Genomic DNA, 20,649 nt, shown 5'->3' on the forward strand with positions numbered 1-20,649 from the left:
TTTGTCTCGGATTAAACTTGGATTTTCCGAAATAAACTGTAAAACCCGAGACAGCCCCAAATGTGGCCCGTCGCCTGAGCCTCAGCTGTGCAGAGCTACTTGGACGTCACCGAAGCCCAAGATCATCGACCCTGAAACAGTCTCCAGGTTCGGGAGTTGATAGCAACAATAATTTACATTTATATATCGCCTTTCACGTAGTAAAACATCCCAAGGCGCTCCGCAGCAGTGTCATCAGCCCAAAACTAGAGTATTTGAAACCAAAGACATTACCACAAGCTTGGTCAGACAGGTAGGTTTTAAAAGGAGCATCTTAAAACTAAGGCAATTCCAGAGCTTGTGATCTAGATGGCCAAAGGCACGGCAGCCAATGGTGCGTGATGAAAATTTAGGACGCACAATAGGTCAGAATTGGGAGGAGTGCAGGGAGCTTGGAGGTAGGCTGGTGGGAGGTTGCAGAGATGATGGGGGTAGACAAATAGGAAGAAATTTTGCACAACTACCATCTAGAGCTGGGGCTATAAATGAATTGTACATTGCAATAAAATTATGCAATATTCCACTCACATGGTGGGAAAGGGAAGAGAGGGGAGGCAGGGAAGGAAACTATCACCCCAAGGACTGACTTGGTATTTAATAACACTTTCTGAAGTGTGTGCGCACATAAGTGTTGGCAAGGACAGGATCAGGCTAACTTTGTGATACCTGCTCTGGTTGAATAACTGTTGTGTGGCACTACCACTGTGCTAAATGGGATAGATTTTGAACAGATTTAGCAACTCAAAACTGGGCAGTGAGGCACTGTGGTCCATCAACAGCAGAACTGTATTCAATCACAATCTGTAACTTCGTGTCCCGGCATATCCCCCACTCTACCATTACCATCAAGCTGGGGAAATCAACCCTGGTTCAGTGAAGTGCAGGAGGAGCCCTAGCTCCTTAAAACTGAACTTGATGGGAATCAGGGGGAAAACTCTCCACTGGCTGGAGTCATACCTAACACAAAGAAAAAATGGTTGTGGTTATTGGAGATCAATCATCTCAGTTTCAGAACATCACAGCAGGAGTTCATCAGGGTAGTGCCCTAGGCCCAACCATCTTCAGCTGCTTCATCATAAGGTCAGAAATGGGGATGATTGCTAAAGCACAATGTTCAGAACCAATAGCAACTCCTCAGATACTGAATATACATATGCAGCAAGACCTGGACAACATTCAGGCTTGGGCTGATAAGTGGCAAGTAACATTCACACCACACGTGCCAGGGAGTGACTACCTACGAACAAGAGAATCTAGTCATCTCCCTTTGACATTCAATGGCATTACCTTTGCTGAATTTCCACTATCATCCTGGGGGTTACTATTGATCAGAAACTGAACTGGACCAGCCATATAAATACTGTGGCTCCAAGAGCAGGTCAGATGCTTGGAATTCTATGGAGAGGAACTTGTCTCCTAACTCCCCAAAGCCTGTCCACCATCTACAAGGCACAAGTCAGGAGTGTAATGGAATAATCTCCACTTGCCTGGATGAGTGCAGTCCCAACACCACAAGAACCTGACACCATCAAAGATAAAGCAGCCTGCATGATCAGCACCCCATCCACCACCTTCAACATTCACTCCCTCCACCAATGCACAGTGGCAGCAGTGTGTATCATCTACAAGATGCACCACAGCAACTTACCAAGGATCCTCTGATAGCACCTTCGAAACCCACGACCTCTACCATAGAAGGACAAGGACAGCAGACCACCTGGAAGTTCCCCTCCGAGTCACTCGCCATCCTGACTTGGAAATATATCGCCGTTCCTTCACTGTCGCTGGGTCAAAATCCTGGAACTCTCTCCCTAACAGTACTGTGGGTGTACCTACACCACATGGACTGCAGCGGTTCAAGGTAGCGGCTCACCACCACCTTCAAGGGCAATAAATGCTGGTCTAGCCAGTGACGTCCATATCTCACGAACAAATAAATGGAAAAAACCCCACCCTGCTAGTTCTTGCGTGAAGAATGGCCACTTTGACAGTTAACAGATGGCAGATGCTTGTATACCAGCATGATTAAGCACCTTCAGTAGAGGGGAAAGAAAATGAGTTGTGGGAGGAGGGGAAATCTAGTAATCTGTTTGTCTTGGTTAGCTTGTTAGAATAAAGCAATATACTTTAGAAATAAATTGCAAAACCTGAAGAGTTAGCTTTAACATTAAAAAAAAAGCATAAAAGATAGCAAAGTACATAAATGGAAATGCATATGACCAGGTGATTAGAGGGAACCAATTCACCCCTTTTCAACCAAAGGTTTCTTTTTCACGAGGATATGATGCCATTTCCAAATCAGAATGTATTTAACTATTTAAGCTGTGAGCAATAAGGAGCCAAACAAGGTTTTCTTGAGTCAAAGAGCAAATTTATTAAACACTAAACCCAAGAAAAATAATAAAAATGCAACGTCAAGCATTCAGCCTGCATGCAGTCATTCAGGCCCGCACACACCGCAGATATAAAATCAGAAATAAGGGCTTAGAGCCCAATTAAAAAAAGGTAAAATAATATACTGCTAAGTGATGCTCCAGAGGCATCGATTTTAAATGCAGCGTCCAATTTGGGTTAGCTGATTTCTTGGATGAGGTCAGATGTAGAAGATGTAGCAATTGCAATGGGATCTCTGTTCACTTGTTAGGCTTCTGATAGAGTTGGCTTTGCCAAAATCGAATCAAAAAAAAAGAGCAGCCCTCAGCCTGTTTCTTCTGCTGAAGACTTCCTTGACACCGTCTGTGTCACTTGCAATCTCTTTCCGGTGGCTGGGCAACTTTGCCTAGAAATACTTCACCCATTGTGTATTTCCAAGAGGTTTTGGGTGTGTCTGTCTGTGGCAGCCAATGTTTCAACATCCAGTACTTGCATTTTTAAAGTCTCTTCCTTAGATAGTTACGAGTTTTGTTGGATGTCTGGATTATAGAAAATGTCTGTCCCTTCACACTCCAGAAGGTGATTTGTTAGTTTCTCACCTTCACCTTGGAAGGTGTCCTTGCATTGTTAAGCAGTTTGCTCTCAGTTCAAATTGTTCAACTTTCAACTCACTGGAAAGTTGCAATCATATTTTCAAAAAAGGGCATAGCCTTGTGACAAGATGCTACCAAAATAAGTCAGCATCTCACCAACAAATCCCAGCTATACTCATGTCTTCTGCTGAATGGCTTTTCCATTATCTGTATTGTAACACTGTCCAGAACAGCCACTAAGCCAGCTATTAGGGAGATCTTTCAAAGTCTGAAGGACAATGGTTGATTGACTGTAGATCCTGGATTACTCCAGGTCAGTCACAATTGTTTGTGTTTTGTTATCCATTTTTACACCTTAACACTTCTGAGAGCTAAATAACACATGGACATGATGCATAATTGAAGCCAGACTCCACTGCTATGGTGGGACTGACTTCAGAGCTTCGAGGAGAGCATGTGGTCTAAATGTTAACAGCTGATTCCATAGGATGATTGGACTAAATGACATAAATTAGCCATCATACTGACCAATCTCTGCCTTCTCCCCACTAAAAGGATGTGACACATGCAGGGGTACAGCTCTACACACAAGCCTCCACAGTGAATGCTGCCAATCTCAACCATGGGAGCTACCTCAGTGGAGCCCAATTTTGTCATTTACTACACACACACACACACACACAAACACAACCACAAACACACAAAAATAGCAATGAAGTACTTTTGAAGCATAATCATTGTTGCGTAGGAAACAAAGCAGCTGTATTCCATTGACCAGTGACAGCTTTAAAGGTATCCATTGAAGGAGGGATACTTGAATAAAACCAAGGATCTTTAATTAATGTGGATAAATGGCCACATCATCAATCCACAATCACAGCACAAAAACAGTAAATGAGGAATTTGAGTATTTCACCTAATGCTTCCAGTTTAAAAATATTAACAAAACACAAAGGAGGGAGCAAATATTTCTGCTAAATCAGTAACTAATATGAACACATATTGAAAGAACAAAAGAATTGTATGAATATGGTAAGTGTTTATTTATTGCGAAGTAAACCAATTTCACACAATGCTGACCACATTTCCCCAGTTAAATTTCAATTCTTTTTTTTAAAAAAAAAAGCAAAGAGCATTGTAGATACTGGAAGTGAGTCAAACATAAGGTGCTGGAAAGATTCAGTGGGTTAGACTGCCTGGGTTGTTCTGGTGTCACAAACAGAATGCCACAAGTGTCTTCTTCCAAGGAGGCACTACCAATTATGATCAATTAAATAAAGTCTAATTAACTAAGGTAACTAGAAATCTAAATTATATTATTTTCCAACGAGACACCCTCCAGTGCCTTCTATTTTGCTGTGCGCTTTCAGCATTTTCTGTTTCAATGTGCATCAAGCACCTGGGCCGGAGCATGGCCCCTAACGTGTGCAGGAAAGAAACCGCCTACAGACCTGGACAGTACTACTGCAAATAAAACAGTAATTGCACATGAGTAAGCTCGGGTTGTTGCTAGTCTCAGAATTCTGTTATGGTTAGAAAGCACTGGAGCTTCAAGTCATTTAAATCTCTGATTAAATCACTTGTCTGTAATTGCTACCTATTAGATCTGCACACTGGCATTATTCACAATAGAGGATCGAAAGTGTAATCACAAGAAGGGACATTATCAAAATGTGACAGGGAGTAAGAATGATATTTAAAAAGAAATCTGAGATTCATTATCTCTACAACTGCTGATTCACACAAACTTTTTTTTTCCCCCAAATTACATTTTTTCCTTTTCATTCCTAATGTTCTTCCTTCGGTCTCCTCTCCTAAAGTCAGTATGGAATACCAGTTCCAAAAGAGACAGCGACCCCAGTTCCTTATGAAGGTGGCCATTCTTCGTGTGCAAGACTAGACATTAATTGTTGGGTTACCAATCAGAGGCAATGCAAACCTGACTGTACACCAATGTCCACATACACACACATTTTCCAGTACAGCTCACAAATTAGCAGCCAGGGGTGGGATTGCTGGTCACTCCTTAATCCAGCAGTGAGGCAATTGCACCAAGTGTAAACTGTGGTTCGGTCTCTGAAATCTGAAGGAAGGTCACAGGCTCAAGTCCCACACAAGAGACTTGAGGACATTATCTAGGCCGACTCTCCCAGTGCCGTATTAAGGGAATGCTGTACTGTCTTAGTGCTATCTTTTGAATGAGACGGTAAACTAAGGCCTTGTTTGGATTCTCAGGTAGGTGCAAAATATCCTATAGCAAGAAAGTTCTCCCCAGTGTCCTGCTCTCAACTAATATCACAGATACAGCAGTAATAAGAGTATTAAGAGGAATGGGGCCAATTATGGACCAAAAGGAGCAACTCTGCTTGGAGGCAGAGGGTATGCCTGAGATACTAAATATGTGTTTTGCATCTGTCTTTACCCAGGAAGATGCTACTCAAGTAACGGTGAAGGAGGAGGTAGTTGAGAGACTGGATGGGCTACAAATTGATAAAGAGCAGTGTTATGATGTGGCAGATGGTGTGGAAGGTGGACCAAATCCATGAGGGAAACTTGGTTGCGCTATCACAACAGTTTTTCAATTTGTATTTATTACGAGGTGTGAGCACTGAATTCAGAAGTAATAAGTCCACCAAGACCTTCAGAGATTTTTAAAATTAAAGTTTTTATTAACAAGATATAAAAGATTTCAAGCACATAAGACAAATTACTTAATATAACAACTCCTAAACTTCATAATTAACCTGATCCCCAGTTACACTCCCTTTAAGGCAACGGTCCAAAAATAGATTTTAGATTTAAAACAAACTCAGCAAGTTAACACAATACCTTGGACAGTGGAATTCCAAATGGCTTTTCCCCAACTTCAGTTTCGTTAGATAGCAGACTTATGCATAAATGCTGGAGGCTTCATTAAGGCTTTTTCGTACTCCTGTTAGACCTTACATGGCCTTCTGACATAACATTTCATTCTCCTTAATATATGTTTCTCTCTTCTTAAATATGCAAGTTCTTTTGTTCCATATGTCTTTGAAACTGTATCTTCCTCATAATATAAAAACTTTCATGTTACCACTATATATTGTCAGTAACCTTTGGGAAAAATAAACATTCCTTAGCCTTGTTTATCTGGCTAGTTGTAAACAGACTAAGATCCCTTTGAAATCCAAATATCCCTTCAGTTATCTAAAAATGTAAATTCCCTTCACACCTTACATGCTAAGCCAGCTTTCATGTTTACTCATTAGTATGTGAAGCACTTAGCTTCTTTTGATGATTTAAAGCTTGCAATCTACTTGACTACAAAATGTAATTAAATCACACACAGACCCAACTATAATTACCCCCACAAACCTACTTCACAATAAACCAGAAAAATATTATGAAAATTATTATACTTTCATCACAAGGTGGTATTAGAAAGACTGAATGTACTTAAACATTGATAAGTCAACAGGACCAGATGAAACTACTCTCCTGGATCATATATCAAATTTCAGAGAGAGAGACTGGACAGAGCACGTGAGTTGGTTAGGGAACATTTAAAAGATATCATAGCAAGTGGTGAAAGTGAAGGCAGACAGGAAAGCTACAGCTTGTAATTTTGTTGCTGGGGAGAAAGTGCTAGTTCTGTTACCAGTACTGGGTGACTCATTAAAGGCAAGGTTTAATGGGCCTTATAGGATTGAAAAGAAATTGAGTGAAGTAAATTATTTCATAAATACTCCAGATCGAAGAAAGAAACAGAGTGCGTCATGTAAATATGCCTAAGAGTTACTTTGACAGGGAAGAGGACCAAAAGGAGGTATTCGTGGTGGTAGATAATGAGAAAAAAGTAGAAATGCAGGATTCTGAAATTGATTTTCCTCTAATCAAACTGCATAATGAGGAGGTACTTGAAAATTTAACTGCAACATTGAGTTACGTTCCAGACAAGTGTCAAAGCAATTTGGAAAAGCTATTGCAGTCACACAAAGATATTTGTGGAAATAAGTTGTGAAGGTCAAATTTAGTTATATATGATGTGTCTGTAGAAGCTTTATCTTCACGAAGGCAACATCAATCCGGCAAAGTTATCAAGTACAGAAAGAAATCGAATTCATGCTTCAAAATGTTATAATTGAGTCTAGTTGCAGTAACTGGAGTTCGCTGGTACTGAAACTGAATGCAACACAAAGTGTGTGTGGACTATCGAAAGGTGAAAGTGGTGACAAAAGTAGATTCATATCCTCTACCACGGTTGGAGTATTGCATTGAGAAAGTGGAACAACCAAAATTTATCACAAAGATTGACTTGCTAAAAGGATATTGGACCATTATCAGAGACAGCAAAGGAGAAATCGGCTTTTGTGACACCAGATGGACTATATCAGTTTAAAGTCACACCATTTGGTATGAAAAAGGCACTTGCAACATTTCAAAGACTGACAAACAAAGTAATTGCAGGTCTGAGCAATTGTGCTGTTTATATTGATGACTTGATAGTTTGCAGTCAGACATGGGAGGAGCATTTACAACAGCCAGTGGTTAGGATCGGAAATGCATTACTTGAGAGTGTGGTGGCAGGAAATACAATTTGAGGCTTTCAAAAGGGAGTTAGATGAGCACCTGATGAGAAAAATTGCAGGACTACAGGGAAAGGGCAGAGTATGTGACTAGCTGAGTTATTCTTGCAGAGTCAGCACAGACCAATGGACCAAATGGCCTCCTTCTGTGCTGAACCATTCTATCATTATCCACTCAATATCACGTGCAGTTTGTGGGAGTTTCCTGTGTGTAAGATAGGTGCTGTGATTATATTACAGCAGTGACTACACTTCAAAAGTACTTTACTGGCTGTAAATCGCTTTGGGACATCCTAGTTCTGAAGGGCACTATAGAAATACATGTTTCTAGACATGCGTTCCTTAAGACAATAAGATGTAGGAGCAGAAGTAGGCCTTTTGGCCTATCGAGCCTGCTCTGCCATTCAACGCCATCATGGCTGATCAGATAATCCTCAACTCCACTTTCCTGCCTTTTCCCCATAATCCTTGATTCCCTTACTGTTTATCTCAGCCTTGAATATACTTAACGACCCAGCCTCTATAGCCCTCTGTGGTAAAGAATTCCACAGATTCAGTGCCCTCTCAGAGAAGAAATTCCTCCTCATCTCGGTCTTAAACGGGTGACCCCTTATTCTGAGATTATGCCCTCTGGTCCTAGACTCTCCTACAAGGGGAAAACAACCTCTCAGCCTCTACTCTGTTAAGCCCCCTAAGAATCTTATATGTTTCAATAAGGTCACCTCTCATTCTTCTAAACTCCAATGAGTACAGGCCCAACCTACTCAACCTCCCTGACGTGGCGTAATGTCTGCAGCTCGGACTCCAGCTCCTCAACTCAGATCCAAAGTTCCTTGAGATGCAAACACTTGCTACAGATATGTTTGCTCTGGATCACCTTGGTGTCCAGTCATTCCCACATGCTGCAGCAGCAACACATCACCTGTTCTGCCATCACTATCATATTTTATTTATAAATTACTCTAGTATCCCTGCTCTTTATATGAAGAATCCCCTGCTCTTTACGCTTAATTGTAATTATCTATTTTTTAAAAAAACACACCAGTATTGATCTTGCACTTAAGAAGCTATTTTTAAGAAGAGTAAAAAAAAGACCAAAGACCTTACTTTTACTTAAAAGATTAGAAATACTCATCAGTCAGCTGCTTTCCCTGCACTCATGTCACATTGCAATGTGACATCCCTCCACAGCTGGTCTCGCTGCAGGTAAGCTTCTCGATCGCGCTTTTTATCCTCTCCTACTCACCTCTCGCTCAAAATATACTATTTTGAGCCTTAGGAATAGAATAAATCTTAGATACCCACCAATTAACCAACTTCTCCTGTAGCAGAGCAAGAATCAATTCCTAGAGGCTGAAAAAGTTTAGGCAAAAACAACCAAACACCTCTTTCCCTTCCTCTGCTTAACTCCCTGAAGTGCTCAACTCCAGCACTCTATTGTAAGTCATACTCAATTTACAAGATTGCTGATAAGGCATAAATAAGGTAAATAGAATTCTAGCCATTTTCTTACCTTGCATACTTGATGCAGAACTAGAGCCTATCAATGCTATCCAGCAAGACACAGACTATCCTGATCAGATCATGGTTTGCAGTTTATCGTGCAAATATGCCAAAGACTGTCATTTTCAGACCTGAAGTGCCCAGTCTACCCCAAATTACCCTGGAAAGGGAAAGCATCTCAAAAATTTGAACAACAGGTTTAGGAAGCTGTTTCACGCTACTACTATGCAGTGGCTACATGAGTGGTATTTTCCACCGACAGGATGCTGCCAGTCCAAACCCCAGACACCTGGAAAGGGAATTGTGCAACATAAAAAGTGTTGGTGAATGCAGGTACGTAGGTCCCAGCAATTGGCTATAATCAACAGTATGTTCTTTTGGAGTGGTAACAGGCCAGGGAACAGGATACTCAACCAGCCCGTTGCAAAAAACCAGAAACAATATGTCACTGTTAGATGTGATATAAAAGTGTTGACAGATGCTTGTTGACGTAGACTGTCCTGCAATTGCTACTAAACAGTATGTAACCAACAGGCAAGGAAGTGAGATTGTGGTATTTACAGCCCGGAAGCAACATACACAATATGCAGGGAGATTGATACAAAAAGGGTGAGTACTTGGAACAAGGCCAGCGAGAACGGTCTAAAAGTGTGAGAAACAGGAATCCTTGGCCAGAGATTGCCTATAAAAGGTGTATAAACAGGGACCAAGGCACAAAAGGGTATAAAAGGGTGTGAGAAACAGGAGCAAGGCCTCGAATATAAAACTTCTGTGAGCAAACAGGGACCAAGGCAGCCTGGCTGTAGTAAAAGTGTGTCAGAAACAGGGACAAAGCTTGCATGAGTCCTATAAAAGCGTGTGAGAAACAGAACCAATGCCTCGAGAGCAATATAAAAGGGGTGAAAACAAAAAACCAAGGCCAGCGAGGCGATGTCAGCTAAGAGTGTGAGAAACCAGGACCCAGGCCAGCAGACGCGATATAACCAACCTGTGAGTGACACTGACTCAAGCCTTGCGAGAGCGGTAAAAGGTGGACAAACTATCATAAATGGCAGCGAGAGTTATAATTGAGAAACAGAACCAAGGCCAGCGGGTTTATAAAAAGGGTGTGAGTATTGGGACCAAGGCCAGCGAGAGCAGTATAAGGTAGAGAAAATGACCAAGGCCAGCAGAGTGTATAAGTGAGAAACAGGAACCAAGGCCAGAGGGTCCTCTAATGTGTGTGAGAAACAGAGACCAATTCCAGCGAGAGTGTTATACAAATGTGTGAGAAACATCCCAAACGCGAGAGTGGTATAAAGCCAGTGGAAACGGATCCAATCCCGAGAAAGGTATAAAAGGGTGTGACAACATTCTCTCAAGGCCAAGCAGAGAGGTATAAAAGGGTGTGAGAAAAGGAACCAAACCAGCGAGAGCGGTATCTAAAAGCTGTCAAAAAAAGGAACTCAAGGCCAGCGAGATCTCCGGTATAAAAATTTGTTTGAGAAACAGCACTCAAAGGCCAGCGAAGAATTATAAAAGGGAACGTGAGAAACAAACCAAGGCCAGCGAGAACGGTATAAAAGTGTGAGAACAGAGACCAGGGAAGGTGATGAATCAATAAAGAAACGTGTGAAAATCATTGGGACAAGTGCCAGCAGAGAGTATAAAACTTTTTCAGAAACAGGACCATCATTGGCCAGCGAGAAACTTAAAAAGAGTGTGAAAAAGAGACCAAACCATCGAGAGCGGTATAAACAAGGTGTGAGAAAAGGGACCAATCTCAGGAGAGTGGTATTCAAGGGATGTTATAAATCACCAAGCTCAGGAGACTTAGTGTTTTAGAAAAGCGAGAGCGCGGTTAAAAGGGAAAGAAACAGAGACAAAGGCCAGCGAGAGCGGGAGTAGAAAGGGTGTGAGAAACAGGAGACCAAGGCCAGCGAGAGCGGTATAAAAGGGTGTGAGAAACAGGGACCAAGGCCAGCGAGAGTGGTATAAAAGGGTGTGAGAAACAGATCCCAAGGCCAGCGAGAGCGGTATAAAAGGGTGTGAGAAACAGAGGCCAAACCCAGCGAGAGGGTATAAAAGGAAGTGAGAAACAGAGACCATGGCCGAGTTTCAGAGCCCGGTATAAAAGGGTGTGAGAAACAGGCCTACCACAAGGCCAGTCGAGAGCAGGTATAAAAGGGTGTGAGAAACAGGGACCAAGGCCAGCGAGAGTTTCTATAAAAGGGTGTGAGAAACAGAGACCAAGGCCAGCGAGAGATGGTATAAAACTGTGTGAGAAACAGGACAAGGCCAGCGAGAGTCTATAAAAGGCGGTGTGAGAAACAGAGACAAGGCCAGCGAGAGTGGTATAAAAGGTGTGAGAAACAGGGACCAAGGCCAGCGAGAGCTGTATAAAAGGGTGTGAGAAACAGGACCAAAGCCAGCGAGAGCGGTATAAAATGTGTGTGACGAAACAGGGACCAGGCCACGAGAGCGGTATAAAAGTGTGTGTGAGAAACAGGGTCCAAGGCCAGCGAGAGGGTATAAAAGGGTGTGAGAAACAGGGACCAAAGCCAGCGAGAGAGGTATAAAAGGGTGTGAGAAACAGGGACCAAGGCCATAGTAAAAATACGAGAAACTGGTATAAAAGTGTGTGAGAAACAGGGACCAAGGCCAGCAAGAGAGTATAAAAGGGTGTGAGAAACAGAGACCAAGGCCAGCGAGAGTGCTATAACAAGGGGTGAGAAACAGGGACCAAGGCCAGCGAGAGGGGTATTAAAGATTGTGAGAAACAGCAGGACCAAGGCCAGCGAGAGGATAAAAGGTGTGAGAAACAGGACCAAGGCCAGCGAGAGGTAAAATAAAAGGGTGTGAGAAACAGGGAGCAAGGCCAGGGAGAGGGGTATAAAAGGGTGTGAGAAACAGGACCAAGGCCAGCGAGAGGGGCCATAAAAGGGTGTGAGAAACAGGAGACCAAGGCCAGCGAGAGAGGTATAAAGGTGGTGAGAAACAGGGACCAAGGCCAGCGAGAGTGTATAAAAGGTTAGAAACAGGACCAAGGCCAGCGAGAGTGGTATAAAAGGGTGTGAGAAACAGAGTACCAAGGCCAGCGAGAGCTGCGTATAAAAGGGTGGTGAGAGACAGAGACCAAAGGCCAGCGAGATTGGGTATTAAAGAGTGATGAGAAACAGAGATCCGAAGGCCAGTAGAGAGTGCGCTATAATAGTGTGTGAGAAACAGAGACTGCAAGTCCAGCTGATGAGTAGGTATTAATTCGTATGTGAGAAGCTACGACCAAGGCCAGCTGAGAATGGTATAAAGGGGTCGTGAGAAACAGGACCACAGACCCGCTGAGAGCTGGTATAAAAGGGTGTGAAGAAAACAGGTGAGTCAATGCCAGCGAGAAGCGGTATAAAAGGGGTGTGAGAACAGAGACCAAGGGCCAGCGAGATGCGTTATAAAAGGGTGTGGAGAATCAGAGTCCACTGAGGCCAGCGAGAGTCGGTATAAAAGGGTGCGAGAAACAGGGACAAGGCCAGCTGAGAGCTGATAAAAGGGTGTGAGAAACAGGACCAAGGCCAGCTGAGTGGAATAAAAGATTGTGAGAAACAGAGACCAAGGCCAGCGAGAGAGCGGTATAAAAGGGTGAGAAACAGGACCAAGGCCAGCGAGAGTGGTATAAAAGGCGCGAAACAGGGACCAAGGGAGAGGCCAGCGAGAGCGGTATAAAAGGGTGTGAGAAACAGGGACCAAGGCCAGCGAGAGCGGTATAAAAGGGTGTGAGAAGAGGGACCAAGGCCAGCGAGAGCGGTATAAAAGGGTGTGAGAAACAGGGACCAAGGCCAGAGAGTGGTATAAAAGGTGTGAAAACAGAGGACCAAGGCCAGCGAGAGCGGTATAAAAGGGTGTGAGAAACAGAGACCAAGGCCAGCGAGAGCGGTATAAAAGGGTGTGAGAAACAGGACCAAGGCCAGCGAGAGTGGTATAAAAGGGTGTGAGAAACAGGGACCAAGGCCAGCGAGAGTGCTATAAAAGTGTGAGAAACAGAGACCAAGGCCAGTGAGAGTGGTATAATAGGGTGTGAGAAACAGGGACCAAGGCCAGCGAGAGCGGTATAAAAGGGTGTGAGAAACAGGGACCAAGGCCAGCGAGAGCGGTATAAAAGTGTGTGAGAAACAGGGACCAAGGCCAGCGAGAGTGGCTATAATAGGGTGTGAGAAACAGGGCCCAAGGCCAGCGAGAGCGGTATAAAAGGGTGTGAGAAACAGAGACCAAGGCCAGCGAGAGTGGTATAAAAGGGTGTGAGAAACAGGGACCAAGGCCAGCGAGAGGTGTATAAAAGGGTGTGAGAAACAGGGACCAGGCCAGCGAGAGTGGTATAAAAGGGGTGTGAGAAACAGGGACCAAGGCCAGCGAGAGCGGTATAAAGGGTTGAGAAACAGGAGACCAAGGCCAGCGAGAGTGGTATAAAAGTGGTGTGAGAACACAGGGACAAGGGCCAGCTGAGAGTGGTATAAAGGGTGTGAGAAACAGGGACCAAGGCCAGCGAGAGCGGTATAAAAGGGTGTGAGAAACAGGACCAAGGCCAGCGAGAGCGGTATAAAAGGGTGTGAGAAACAGGGAGCCAAGGCCAGCGAGAGCGTAATAAAAGGGTGTGAGAAACAGGAGACCAAGGCCAGCGAGAGCGGTATAAAAGGGTGTGAGAAACAGGACCAAGGCCAGTGAGAGGGGAATAAAAGGGTGTGAGTAACAGGGACCAAGGCCACCGAGAGCGGTATAAAAGTGTGTGAGAAACAGGGCCCAAGGCAGCGAGAGAGGAATAAAAGGATGTTAGAAACAGAGACCAAGGCCAGCGAGAGTGGTATAAAAGGGTGTGAGAAACAGAGACCAAGGCCAGCGAGAGTGGCTATAAAGGGTGTGAGAACAGGGACCAAGGCCAGCGAGAGGGGTATTAAAGTGTGTGAGAAACAGAGACAAGGCCACGTGAGAGTGTATAAAAGGGTGTGAGAAACAGGGAGCCAAGGCCAGCGAGAGCGGTATAAAAGTGTGTGAGAAACAGGGACCAAGCCAGCGAGAGCGGTATAAAAGGGTGTGAGAAACAGGGAGCAAGGCCAGCGAGAGCTGGTATAAAAGGGTGTGAGAACAGGGACAAGGCCAGGAGAGCGGTATAAAAGTGTGTGAGAAACAGGGACCAAGGCCAGCGAGAGCGGTATAAAGGTGTGAGAAACAGGGACAAGGCCACGAGAGCGGTATAAAAGGTGTGTGAGAAACAGGGACCAAGGCCAGCGAGAGCGGTATAAAAGGGTGTGAGAAACAGGAGACCAAGGCCACGAGAGTGGTATAAAAGGGTGTGAGAAACAGGGACCAAGGCCAGCGAGAGTGCTATAGAAGTGTGAGAAACAGGGACCGAGGCCAGCGAGAGGGTATAAAAGGGGTGAGAAACAGGGACCAAGGCCAGCGAGAGGGTATAAAAGGTGTGAGAAACAGGGACCAAGCCAGCGAGAGCGGTATAAAAGGGTGTGAGAAACAGAGACCAAGGCCAGCGAGAGGGTATAAAAGGGTGTGAGAAACAGGACCAAGGCCAGCGAGAGCGGTATAAAAGGGTGTGAGAAACAGAGACCAAGGCCAGCGAGAGCGGTATAAAAGGGTGTGAGAAACAGGGCCAAGGCCAGCGAGAGCGGATATAAAAGTGTGTGAGAAACAGGGACCAAGGCCAGCGAGAGCGGTATAACAGGGTGTGCGAAACAGGACCAAGGCCAGCCGAGAGCGGTATAAAAGTGATGTGAGAAACAGGAGCAAGGCCAGCGAGAGCGGTATAAAAGGGTGTGAGAAACAGGGACCAAGGCCAGCGAGAGCGGTATAAAAGGGTGTGAGAAACAGGGACAAGGCCAGCGAGAGCGTATAAAAGGGTGTGAGAAACAGGGACCAAGGCCAGCGAGAGCGGTATAAAAGGGTGTGAGAAACAGGGACCAAGGCCAGCGAGAGTGGTATAAAAGGGTGTGAGAAACAGAGACCAAGGCCAGCGAGAGTGGTATAAAAGGGTGGTGAGAAACAGGAGTCCAAGGCCAGCGAGAGGGTATAAAAGGTGTGAGAAACAGGGAGCCAAGGCCAGCCGAGAGCGGTATAAAGTGTGTGAGAAACAGGGACCAAGGCCAGCGAGAGCGGTATAAAGGGTGTGAGAAACAGGGACCAAGGCCAGCGAGAGCGGTATAAAAGGGTGAGAGAAACAGGGACGAAGGCCAGCGAGAGGGCTATAACAGTGTGTGAGAAACAGGGACCAAGGCCAGTGAGAGTGGTACAATAGGGTGTGAGAAACAGGGACCAAGGCCAGCGAGAGCGGTATAAAAGTGTGTGAGAAACAGGGAGCAACGCCAGCGAGAGTGGTATAAAAGTCTGTGAGAAACAGGGACCAAGGCCAGCGAGAGGGGTATAAAAGGGTGTGAGAAACAGGACCAAGGCAGCGAGAGCGGTATAAAAGGTGTGAGAAACAGGGACCAAGGCCAGCGAGTGTGGTATAAAAGGGTGTGAGAAACAGGGACCAAGGCCAGTCAGAGGGGTATAAAAGGGTGTGAGAAACAGGGACCAAGGCCAGTGAGAGCGGTATAAAAGTGTGTGAGAAACAGGGAACAAGGCCAGCGAGAGTGGTATAAATTGTGTGAGAAACAGGGACCAAGGCCAGCGAGAGCGGTATAAAATGGTGTGAGAAACAGGGACCAAGGCCAGCGAGAGCGGTATAAAAGTGTGTGCGAAACAGGGACCAAGGCCACCGAGAGCGTTATAAAAGTGTGTGAGAAACAGAGGACCAAGGCCAGCGAGAGAGGTATAAAAGGTGTGAGAAACAGAGACCAAGGCCAGTGAGAGTGGTATAATAGGGTGTGAGAAACAGGGACCAAGGCCAGCGAGAGTGGTATAAAAGGTTGTGAGAAACAGGGAGCAATGCCAGCGAGAGCGGTATAAAAGTGTGTGCGAAACAGGGACCAAGGCCACCGAGAGCGGTATAAAAGTGTGAGAAACAGGGACCAAGGCCAGCGAGAGCGGTATAAAAGGGTGTGAGAAACAGGGACCAAGGCCACCGAGAGCGGTATAAAAGTGTGTGAGAAACAGGGACCAAGGCCAGCGAGAGAGGTATAAAAGGGTGTGAGAAACAGGGACCAAGGCCAGCGAGAGCGGTACAAGAGTGTGTGAGAAACAGGGTCCAAGGCCAGCGAGAGCGGTATAAAAGGTGTGAGAAACAGGGACCAAGGCCAGCGAGAGCGGTATAAAAGTGTGTGAGAAACAGAGGACCAAGGCCAGCGAGAGCTGGTATAAAAGGGTGTGAGAAACAGGACCAAGGCCAGCGAGAGCGGTATAAAAGGTGTGTGAGAAACAGGAGACCAAGGCCAGCGAGAGCGGTATAAAAGGGTGTGAGAAACAGGGACCAAGGCCAGCGAGAGTGGTATAAAAGGGTGTGAGAAACAGGGAACCAAGGCCAGCTGAGAGCGGTATAAAAGGGTGTGACAAACAGGGACCAAGGCCACCGAGAGCGGTATAAGAGTGTGTGAGAAACAGAGTCCAAGGCCAGCGAGAGCGGTATAAAAGGGTGTGAGAAACAGAGTCCAAGGCCAGCGAGAGCGTATAAAAGGGTGTGAGAAACAGGTACCAAGGCCAGCGAGAGGGGATAAAAGGGTGTGAGAAACAGAGACCAAGGCCAGCGAGAGCGTATAAAAGGGTGTGAGAAACAGAGTCCAAGGCCAGCGAGAGCGTTATAAAAGGGTGTGAGAAACAGAGTCCAAGGCCAGCGAGAGCGTTATAAAAGGGTGTGAGAAACAGAGTCCAAGGCCAGCGAGAGCGGTATAAAAGTGTGTGAGAAACAGGGACCAAGGCCAGCGAGAGCGGTATAAAAGGGTGTGCGAAACAGGGACCAAGGCCAGCGAGAGCGGTATAAAAGGATGTGAGAAACAGGGACCAAGGCCAGCGAGAGCGGTATAAAAGGGTGTGCGAAACAGGGACCAAGGCCAGCGAGAGCGCTATAAAAGTCAGTGAGAAACAGGGACCAAGGCCAGCGAGAGAGGTATAAAAGGATGTGAGAAACGGAGTCCAAGGCCACCGAGAGCGTTATTAATGGGTGTGAGAAACAGAGTCCAAGGCCAGCGAGAGCGGTATAAAGGGTGTGAGAAACAGGGACCAAGGCCAGTGAGAGCGGTATAAAAGGGTGTGAGAAACAGGGAGCAAGGCCAGCGAGAGCGGTATAAAAGCGTGTGAGAAACAGGGACCAAGGCCAGCGAGAGGGGTATAAAAGGGCGTGAGAAACAGGGACCAAGGCCAGCGAGAGCGGTATAAAATGGTGAGAGAAACAGGGACCAAGGCCAGCGAGAGTGGTATAAAAGTGTGTGAGAAACAGGGACCAAGGCCAGCGAGAGGGGTATAAAAGGGTGTGAGAAACAGAAACCGAGGCCATCGAGTGCGGTATAAAAGGGTGTGAGAAACAGGGACCCAGGCCAACGAGAGCGGTATAAAAGGGTGTGAGAAACAGGGACCAAGGCCAGCGAGAGTGGTATAAAAGTGTGTGAGAAACAGGGACCAAGGCCAGCGAGAGTGGTATAAAAGTGTGTGAGAAACAGGGACCAAGGCCAGCGAGAGCGGTATAAAAGGGTGTGAGAAACAGGGACCAAGGCCACCGAGAGCGGTATAAAAGGGTGTGAGAAACAGGGACCAAGGCCAGCGAGAGAGGTATAAAAGGGTGTGAGAAACAGAGACCAAGGCCACCGAGAGCGCTATAAAAGTGTGTGAGAAACAGGGACCAAGGCCAGCGAGAGAGGTATAAAAGGGTGTGAGAAACAGAGACCAAGGCCAGCGAGAGTGGTATAAAAGGGTGTGAGAAACAGGGACCAAGGCCAGCGAGAGCGGTATAAAAGGGTGTGAGAAACAGGGACCAAGGCCAGCGAGAGCGGTATAAAAGGGTGTGAGAAACAGGGACCAAGGCCAGCGAGAGCGGTATAAAAGTGTGTGAGAAACAGGGACCAAGGCCAGCGAGAGCGGTATAAAAGGGTGTGAGAAACAGGGACCAAGGCCAGCGAGAGGGGTATAAAAGTGTGTGAGAAACAGAGACCAAGGCCAGTGAGAGTGGTATAAAAGGGTGTGAGAAACAGGGACCAAGGCCAGCGAGAGCGGTATAAAAGTGTGTGAGAAACAGAGACCAAGGCCAGCGAGAGGGTATAAAAGTGTGTGAGAAACAGGGAGCCAAGGCCAGCTGGAGAGCTGGTATAAAGGGTGTGAGAAACCGGGACAAGGCCAGCGAGAGGTGGTATAAAAGGGTGTGAGAAACAGGGAGCCAAGGCCAGCGAGAGGCGTATTAAAAGGGTGTGAGAAACAGGGACCAAGGCCAGCGAGAGAGGATAAAAGGGTTGAGAAACAGGGACCAAGGCCAGCAGACGGTATAAAAGTGTGTGAGAAACAGGACCAAGGCCCAGCGAGAGGGGTATAAAAGGGTGTGAGAAACAGGGACCAAGGCCAGCGAGAGCGGTATAAAAGGGTGTGAGAAACAGGACCCAAGGCCAGCGAGAGCAGTATAAAAGGGTGGTGAGAAACAGGGGACCAAGGCAGCGAGAGCGGTATAAAAGTGGTGTGAGTAAACAGGACCAAGGCCAGCGAGAGCTGGTTTAAAAGGGTGTGAGAAACAGGGACCAAGGCCAGCGAGAGCGTTATAAAAGGGTGTGAGAAACAGGGACCAAGGCCAGAGAGAGCGTATAAAAGGGGTGGGAGAAACAGGACCAAAGGCCAGCGAGAGTGGTATAAAAGGGTGTGAGAAACAGGGACCAAGGCCAGCGAGAGCGGTATAAAAGTGTGTGAGAAACAGAGACCAAGGCCAGTGAGAGTGGTATAATAGGGTGTGAGAAACAGGGACCAAGGCCAGCGAGAGCGGTATAAAAGGGTGTGAGAAACAGGGAGCAAGGCCAGCGAGAGGGCTATAAAAGTGTGTGAGAAACAGGAGACCAAGGCCAGTGAGAGTGTATAAAAGGGTGTGGAGAAACAGGGGAACCAGGCCAGTGAGAGCGGTACAAAAGGGTGTGAGAAACAGGGACCAAGGCCAGCGAGAGCGGTATAAAAAGGTGTGAGAAACAGGGACCAAGGCCAGCGAGAGCGGTAATAAAAGGGTGTGAGAAACAGGAGCCAAGGCCAGCGAGAGCGGTATAAAAGGGTGTGAGAAACAGGGACCAAGGCCAGCGAGCGGTATAAAAGGGTGTGAGAAACAGGGACCAAGGCCAGCGAGAGCGGTATAAAAGGGTTTGAGAAACAGGGACCAAGCCACCGAGAGTGGTATAAATGTGGGTGTGAAACTGGGTCCAAGGCCAGCGAGAGCGATATAAAAGTCTGTGAGAAACAGGGACCAAGGCCAGCGAGAGTGGTATAAAAGTGTGTGAGAAACAGGACCAAGGCCAGCGAGAGGGTTATAAAGGGTGTGAGAAACAGGAGACCCGAGGCCACCGAGAGCGGTATAAAAGGGTGTGAGAACAGGGACCAAGGCCATCGAGAGCGGTATAAAAGGGTGTGAGAAACAGGGACCAAGGCCAGCGAGAGTGGTATAAAAGTGTGTGAGAAACAGGGACCAAGGCCAGCGAGAGCGGTATTAAAGATTGTGAGAAACAGAGACCAAGGCCAGTGAGAGTGGTATAAAAGGGTGTGAGAAACAGGACCAAGGCCAGCGAGAGCGGTATAAAAGGGTGTGAGAAACAGGGACCAGGCCAGCGAGAGCGGTATAAAAGGGTGTGAGAAACAGGGACCAAGGCCAGCGAGAGTGGTATAAAAGTGTGTGAGAAACAGGGACCAAGGCCAGCGAGAGTGGTATAAAAGGGTGTGAGAAACAGGGACCAAGGCCAGCGAGAGCGGTATAAAAGGGTGTGAGAAACAGGGACCAAGGCCAGCGAGAGAGGTATAAAAGGGTGTGAGAAACAGGGACCAAGGCCAGCGAGAGAGGTATAAAAGGGTGTGAGAAACAGGGACCAAGGCCAGCGAGAGCGGTATAAAGGGTGTGAGAAACAGAGACCAAGGCCAGCGAGAGTGGTATAAAAAGGTGTGAGAAACAGGGACCAAGGCCAGCGAGAGTGGTATAAAAGGGTGTGAGAAACAGAGACCAAGGCCAGCGAGAGTGGTATAAAAGGGTGTGAGAAACAGGGACCAAGGCCAGCGAGAGGTGGTATAAAAGTGTGTGAGAAACAGGGACCAAGGCCAGCGAGAGTGGTATAAAAGGGTGTGAGAAACAGGACCAAGGCCAGCGAGAGAGGTATAAAAGGGTGTGAGAAACAGGGACCAAGGCCAGCGAGAGCGGTATAAAAGGGTGTGAGAAACAGGGACCAAGGCCAGCGAGAGCGGTATAAAAGGGTGTGAGAAACAGGGACCAAGGCCAGCTGAGTGGAATAAAAGATTGTGAGAAACAGGGAACAAGGCCAGCGAGAGCGGAATAAAAGTGTGTGAGAAACAGGGACCAAGGCCAGCGAGAGCGGTATAAAAGGGTGTGAGAAACAGGGACCAAGACCCGCGAGAGCGGTATAAATGTGTGTGTGAAACAGGGTCCAAGGCCAGCGAGAGCGGTATAAAAGTGTGTGAGAAACAGGGACCAAGGCCAGCGAGAG

This window comes from Carcharodon carcharias, chromosome X, assembly GCF_017639515.1.
Source record: "Carcharodon carcharias isolate sCarCar2 chromosome X, sCarCar2.pri, whole genome shotgun sequence".
Classification (NCBI taxonomy): Eukaryota; Metazoa; Chordata; class Chondrichthyes; order Lamniformes; family Lamnidae; genus Carcharodon; species Carcharodon carcharias.